This window comes from Callorhinchus milii, unplaced genomic scaffold, assembly GCF_018977255.1.
Source record: "Callorhinchus milii isolate IMCB2004 unplaced genomic scaffold, IMCB_Cmil_1.0 Scaffold14, whole genome shotgun sequence".
Taxonomy (NCBI): Eukaryota; Metazoa; Chordata; class Chondrichthyes; order Chimaeriformes; family Callorhinchidae; genus Callorhinchus; species Callorhinchus milii.
In genome coordinates this window covers 13,398,938-13,406,687 of record NW_024704755.1, presented here as the reverse complement: position 1 = coordinate 13,406,687, position 7,750 = coordinate 13,398,938, and the positions used below count along the sequence as shown (strand labels likewise).

Sequence of the window (7,750 nt, the reverse complement as noted above, 5' to 3'; positions counted from 1 at the left end):
TTTTATGTTAGATTCTTTAGTGGTTCAGTATCTGAAAGAGAAGTCGATAATAATCCTTGCATTTGATATAGCGCCTTATCACGTCTTTGAGACATCTCAAAGCGCTTCACAGAATGAAGCAGATTGACTGCATTTTGTAGGCCAAACGTTCAACCTTTTGGTCTAATCTTCCATAAATTTGGCTGGCTACTGGCTGAATAATGATCTCTGTAGCACAAACTTGGAACTTTTTTCCCCCTGTTGTCAGATTCCTAAACGTCAGCCTTGGGTTTTTAGCTACTGTTGCACTAAAATGCCAGAGCAGCGCTGTTACAGTTCCTAATCATATCCCATACTGAACGACTCGCAGAGTGCAGCAGTGCCACCCACGGGTACAGAGCTAGTGCTACACATATTATGGCTTGTGTGATTTTTAAGACTGGCAATGGGGAACATCGCTAATAATTCAATGGGTACAAACCTATAACATTTTCTAAAAAGGAGATTTTACAAAAAACATTTGAATAGTTGAATTAGTTGTTTCATAGTATATTACAACATGTTTTATACCATTACATTTCTTCCATTGCGTGACTGCCTGGCGCAGTAGTAGGAGCACTCTGCTCTGAGTCAGAAGGTTGTTGGGTTCAAGCCCCTACGTGGAGACTTGGAATCACATTGGCTAAGCTGACACTACAAATATAGTGCTGGGGACGTGTGGCATTGTCAGAGTTGTCGTCCTTCAGATGAGACGTTAAACCGAGGTCCCGTCTGTCTATTCAGGTGGACGTTAACATTCCATTTATAGAGCGCCTTTCACGTCGGGAGGACGTCCCAAGGCGCTGAAAGGAAAGGACCCCGAATAATTAATTATTTATCCCCCAAATAAAATTGGTCACTCGCTCCATGGCTCTTTGTGGGGCACTGCCGTGTGCCACCAGCTGCTGCGTTCGGCATACAAAATGCCACAGTCAATCCACGTCGCAGTATATCCCGTGAAGGGCTTTGAGATGCCTCAACAGGGAGGGCGGGCGGGCGGGGGGGGGAGGGCGGCCGAAGGCTCGGTCGTAGAGGAGGGTCTTGAGACGCGCCGCGAGGGGGGCGGGCGGGGGAGCGAGGTGAAGGGAATGCGGGACGGAGATCCAGAGGGTGGAGGCAGAGAGGCTGAAGGTCATGGTGGGGGGGGGAGGGGGTCATGGAGCAGAGCGGAGCCTCCCCACGTGAAGTGTAATCTTGTCGTTGTTATCGCTGCTGCTGCTGAGCGGAGGGCACGGGCCGGTTGGTGTGGGGTTAGCGGGTCACAGAGGTGAGTGGGGGGGGGGGGGGCCTTGAAGGCGAGGACAAGGATTTAGAACTGGATCCTCTGGGGGCCAGTGGAGCCGGGCGAGGGTGGGTGGGTGGGTGGGCGGTGGATGGGGAGAGGACGAGGGTGGGTGGGTGGGTGGGCGGTGGATGGGGAGAGGACGAGGGTGGGTGGGTGGGTGGGCGGTGGATGGGGAGAGGACGAGGGTGGGTGGGTGGGCGGTGGATGGGGAGAGGACGAGGGTGGGTGGGTGGGTGGGCGGTGGATGGGGAGAGGACGAGGGTGGGTGGGTGGGGGTGGACGGGGAGAGGACGAGGGTGGGTGGGTGGTGGGCGGTGGATGGGGAGAGGACGAGGGTGGGTGGGTGGGTGGTGGATGGGGAGAGGACGAGGGTGGGTGGGTGGGTGGGCGGTGGATGGGGAGAGGACGAGGGAGGGTGGGTGGGTGGTCACGGAGTCTGGGAGAGGTCACGAGCTGCGGGGTTCTGGATGATCCGCGGCCGGTGGGAGGGCAGCGTTAGGGAGGCCGAGGAGCAGTGAGATGACAGGACCCAAGGCCTCAGACCCCCCCCTCCCTCCCTCTCTCTCGCTCCTCCATGTTTTTGGGGGTAAGTACCGGAGTTGAGTCAGTACAGGCCCAGGGGGCAGCCTCGAGCGCCGCGTCGGGGTAACGGCCGCAATCTGACCGGTATTTCGAACTGCCCACGCACCGCCCGCGACCGTTGGCGACCCAGGTCGCTCGGCGCGGATTGGCGGAGCCGCCCGTCCAACGGGAGCCAGGGGCCCGCGCCTATTGGTCGGCAGGCGGCGCGCGGGGCCTGCCGGGCCGAGCCGCCGTCCAATGGGAGCGCGGCCTGGTGCGCGGTGCTTGACGGGAGCTCGTGCGGCGGCGGTGAAGAAGAGACCGAAGCGGCGGCGGCGGCACCATCACCACAATCACCTGGAGAGGACAGAGCCAGGTAACTGCAGGCCGGAGCGGCCTCTCCCTTTCGCGCTCGCTCGCTGAGGCCTCGCGGGTACCAGGCCTCAGGGAAGCCCCCGGCTGACAGCGCCCCTCCTCCCCGCTACACACCGCCGCTCGCTGCAGGCGAACCGACTTCGTATCCTGCGTGTCACTGCACAGCCTCGACCATGGCTGCCGCCTTGCCGACCGTGTCTGACAGCCGCTGCCCTGTTCCGTGCCATTGGGAAAGCTGCAGGCGCTGGGAATCTCGCGCCGCGTTCAGAGATGCCGGGAAAGCCATCACCGGGAAAGCTTCCAGCCCCTGGAAATGGATGGTGTAGCACAGAAGGAGGCCATGGAGCCCGCCCACACTGGCCATCTGATCTGATTCCCCACTCTCCTGTTTTATTGTGCTCTAACATTCCTTCCCCCCCCCCCCCCAGCACCTAGTAATAATAATAATAATAATAATAATCCTTGCATTTGATATAGCGCTTTTCACGTCGGGAGAGGACGTCCCAAAGCGCTTCACAGAACACACTGTAAAGTGAATTGACTGTACATTTGTGGGCGAACGCGGCAGCCAATTGCGCACAGCAATGTCCCACAAACAGTCATGGAATGAAAATGACCAATTTATTATTGTTTTATTTTTTTTTGGAGGGATTATTACCTGTCTTGTCTTGTTTTTTCCTTTAATGGAATGATCTTAGCATTCGATGTCACGCCTCTCATGTTGGGAGGAAATATTGAAAGACTTCACGGGTTTCACTCAAGTAAAGTAAATTTCCACAAATTTCCCTGTGTCTGGAATGGAATGACGGTGTCTTCAGCTCCCCTCTCAACTCTCTACCCCCTCCTCGCTCCCTCCCCTCACCCTGATCATTTCCCCCCAATGCTCGGGTCCTGACCCAACTGTCCAGCGCCTTGGGACGTCCTCCCGACGTGAAAGGCGCTCTATAAATGAAATGTTGTTGTTGTTGTTGAGCAGTCTCTCCTGGTAGGGGGGCACCCTGCTTATCTCATTATGGAGTGTATTAGATGCTGGTTGACAGGAGCCAAGACCTGGAAACCCCAGACTGTGGGGTACCACTGGAGTTTAATCAGTTAAAACTGTATAGCTTGCCATTGCGCACAATGTTTCCAAGCTTCCTGGTGTTTATCCAGCTATAAACTCATAGATGGATAAACTGGTCTGCGTCCCCCCCACCACACACACACCAGTTTAGGCTATAGTTTGCACAATAACAGAAGCTGAGTGGGAAGAATCTCTGCCCCCTATAGGTAGTCTGCACTTCCAAGTACTGCTGACAATCCTGGCTCGCTGGTACTGTTGTCAACAATGCAACCCTGCCTGGCTCATGAACTAGTTTACGGGAACATTCCCAAAGTATCTATTCTGGAATTCTAAGATATTCTGTTACCAGGCACATCACTTTGGAGCCAGGTCAGGCCTGAGGGGACCTGTAAACTCCATTAAGATAACTTCTTCAGAACTAATACTTGGAGACATTCTGAACTTCTCTGATGACTCAGTGGATAAATGCACCACTTGTGTGAGGCATTGAGGAATCTCAGCACGTGCACACCATACTCTAGAATTAATGAGCATTTTCAAAGGAAAGAGACGAGAAATAAATCTGCTTTGCTCATTATACTAAATACCTCTGCAGGGAAGCTTGCTGTGCACAGGTGTACAGTGACCATGTGTAGCAGGGTGAAGTGTTAGTACAACATGTCTTTTAGCAATATGGGAACAGGAGTAGGCAATTCAGCCCCACAAGCCTGTTCCGCCATTCTGTTGGATCATTGCTGAGTTGTACCTCAACTCCATTTACCTGCTTTTGCTTCAAATCCCTGAAGGAGTCACTTAAATAACATATTTGGCAGACCTCTATGTAATTTGACATAGGTCTAATGCTGCATGTGCTTTGATACTTACCTTTAGGGTTGTATGTTGTAATCTTATACTGTCACAAAGCATATGGGTAATACATTTATACAAGCATTCAACATGATGAATCTGCAGTGAATATTACACTGATACACAGGTGTTGTAAATGCTACTATTGATTTTATATCTAGCTGTACTTCTTAATATTTCATGGGGTGAATGATGTAGAAATCTTTTCATTGAATTTCATTTATATGACATTTGGGCTTGTAGCAATTTTAATATTTGAATGCCATTAATTCCACCCAGAGTTCCTGATGACTGAAAAGGTGCAATAGTGTGAAATAGCTGAATTCTTATGAGTCTTAGCTACCATTTTTAGGGTCTGCATCATTTTATAGACAGCACATAAACTTGCTTCCTCCCAGGTCTCTTGCTCCTTCCCTCTCCTCTTTCAAGTACCTCAAAACTTACCTCTTTGACCACACTTTCAGTCATTTTCTCCTCCTCGCCTTTCTTACTTGGCTCCTGCTAACTCTAACAACAAAATTGCATTCATATCGTGCCTTTCACTTCGGGAGGACGTCCCAAGGCGCTGTACAGACAGAGTTATGAACCCGAGTTGAAGGTCGGGTTGGGAGGAGGGCGGGGGGGGCGAAGCAAGGAAACTATAAACCCAACTGTGACTGCTAAGGTGGTCCTAGCTGGACAAGCAGTGCAAAGCTTGCCAGACAATGCTCTCAATTGCAAGCTATGCGGTTTTAGCGGGCTAAGCTCCAGCAGTTACTCCAGCGCACATTCTGGGATCCCCCAAGCCTTGGCTCTTGCCAATCTGCGCTTAATACTCTGTAGAATTCAGTAAGTAGGGTGCATCCTCCAGGAAACGAATGTGCATTCCATTCCAGATAGCATTACTGTACTGTTTTGGGTAACATTTCAATTTCATATGTATGCATCATGATTTTCAAAATTGCACATAATGTTTCAAAGAACTTGTTGGACCATTTTTAAATTTGCCCAGAATATCACATAGTATCTATTGATTCCTATATATTTATCTAAACAAAAATCCTGATGGAATCTCAGGTGATAGGTAGCCTTACAATTCTCAGCAAAGTGTTTATAATGTGTAGTTTTCCTTGTCTTCCCCTCTCTCCTTGCTTGTTCTGCTATGCACCAAATCTTGCTACAGTTCCGTGGGTTCAGTTGCTCTCTGGTATCTTGCCTTAGTGGCCATCCTTCTCATGTGAGCCTAGACAGGAGGTGCCTGAGGACTATTTGACCATGCCATACAATACAAAATTACACTTGTATAGTGCCTTTCACGTCGGGAGGATGTCCCAAGACGCTGGCCAGTCAGGGATTTGGACCTGAGCGGGGTGGGGGTGGTTTGGGCAATGCCATAGCATTGTAGCCAAGCCCAACACACATCCATTGTCAGCAGGGATCCCTGAGTAGCAGCCCAAAATGGGACCACTGCCTTAATTTTTCCCCTTCCTTTACTAATCCCAAGGGCATTGAGGTCATTTACCACCTACTACCACCACAGATTTAAAAAAAAGTACTGAATTTATATAGCCTGCAGCTTTTCCAGTGTGGTTTTACTGATTGAGCCAACAGGGTCTCTTCATGGTTGGGAGTTAATATTTATGATTCTGTAGCTCTCTCTATGAATAGTATTGAAAAATTTCCCTGAACGATTTGCACTTAAATATTCAGTATCAATGATTTTCTTTCCTATAGTTGTGCCTTATTGATTGAGATTTAATAAATAGTGCTAATTTATCAGATATCTACAGTACAATCTATTTTTTAGCTCTTTGGTTCAAGGTGAGATTCTTTTGAAGTTTTTTTCTTTGAAAACTCAATGGATTCATTTACTGAGTACCCTGTCTCATCTGTAGACCCAGAGCAATACTTTTAAATCACATTTCTTATAACGTCATAATTCCCTGAAGAAAGTTAAAAGCTATGTTGTAAAAGTTAAGTTACTGCAGATGATTAGCTACTGGTTGGCTGCCAGTCCTATCGTCCGATATGAAACTGTTAAATCATCCAGATTTATGTTTGTCTGGAGCACAATGCATACTTCATCCACATTATGCACTACAGTGAGGATAAAGACTGCATTGAATGTTTACAACTAAATTACAAGAAAGATCGGTTGAATTTTAATGAAAGAATTGACAAGAGTGAGGGAAGAAATAAATGGGGGGAGGGGTGGAGGGGGTGAGTGTGCATACATTTTCTATTCAATTCAACAAAAATTCAATACAGCAAATAGTATTATTAGTCTGTTTATTTTGATAACTTGTGTTAACACTGCATTTCTCTTTTGGTGTGCACTTAGATTGTAAGCACTAATAGAGCTGCTGTCTCTGTGCCAACCATTACTTTCCTAATTGATTTTTTTGAGAGAGTAAGTGACAGTTTTTAAAATTCTATTAGCCTGCTTGAAAGAATGCTGCAAAGTGCTTTATTGTTTCCCAGTTGTTTCCAGTAGATTCTAGGATTTTTCATCAGCCAGAATTGCGCATTATACAACACAAGTTGCATTTATATAGTGCATTTCATGTCAAGAGGATGTTTCAAAGCGTTTTGCACTGCTGGTTGTGCACTTGAGTCGGGAAGGAGGGGGGCTATTTGAAAAGAGAAGGGAGTTTTTCCTGATGTCCTGATCATCATTTTGGAAATAAATACATTGCTAAGAGACCAGTAGAGTGCAACATGTACAGACCTAAGCTGCAGGGAAGCAAGTGTAATATTGCTTACTTATCACAGGGGAAAATAAATTGCCATCGAAGGCACCAAGAAGACATTTCACTGAATATCAAAAGCGACTGGTACAAATTTAGCTTTGCGTAAGGTCACGCTAATTATTTTATAGCCTGGAAAATGTAATTATGCCAGTTGGTAGTAGCGTACAACAGTAATATTGTGAATATTCAAAGCAACAGATTGATAATGTTTAAAGTTTTGCATTTTTTTGCAAAAGTTTTGCAAAATGTGCTATGCACGTTTTAAATAACAACAAGTTGCATTTATACAGCGCCTTTCATGAGAAGTAGCATCCTGGAGCACTTTAAACTAACTAGCCTCCATCACTTGTTGCAGGTTTGAATTCTCTGAGGGTTAGCTGATTGCAACCTGTGCAAAAATTGAGGACATTACAGTTGATCTAAACCCCCTGGATATGGGAGAACAAAATAGCCTGCCAACACTCCTTGTCGAGAGACATGAATGAATAATAGTCACTTTATGTCTTACCAGAGAATTCATATTCCAGTAGAAGGAAAAAGTACTCAAAAACCTTCCTGGGGTGGAGGGAAATATTGTCTGATTATAGTTTAGTTACAATTATAAATAGGAGTGATTTGCATCCAGAGAGCCTCATCTTAATGTAATTAAAGTAATCACGAAAAGCAAATCTCGTCTTTAAATATTCAGATTTTTTTTTAAAAATCCACTCACTACAGCTTTGTTCTATCACTTACTGTAGAAGCGTTGCCCACATCTAAATTTAGTTACCTTAATTATAGATTTGCCTTATCTTTCTTGCCCCGCTCTCGTTGACAGATTAATTCAGTCTTGCATTCATCTGCACGTATTGTTTCAGCAGTGTGTGATCTGAG

At 46.9% G+C, this 7,750-nt stretch overlaps 1 protein-coding gene across 1 annotated transcript in view; it reads left to right on the top strand.

The window, feature by feature from the left end:
- Nucleotides 1-2,130: 2,130 nt before the first annotated feature.
- nup93 (nucleoporin 93) overlaps nt 2,131-7,750 on the top strand; it is a 60,070-nt gene continuing 54,450 nt past the window's right edge. Inside the window, exon 1 of the mRNA XM_042340266.1 lies at nt 2,131-2,240. The gene's annotated coding sequence lies outside the window, so the exon portion shown is untranslated. The remainder of the gene's footprint in view (nt 2,241-7,750) is intronic.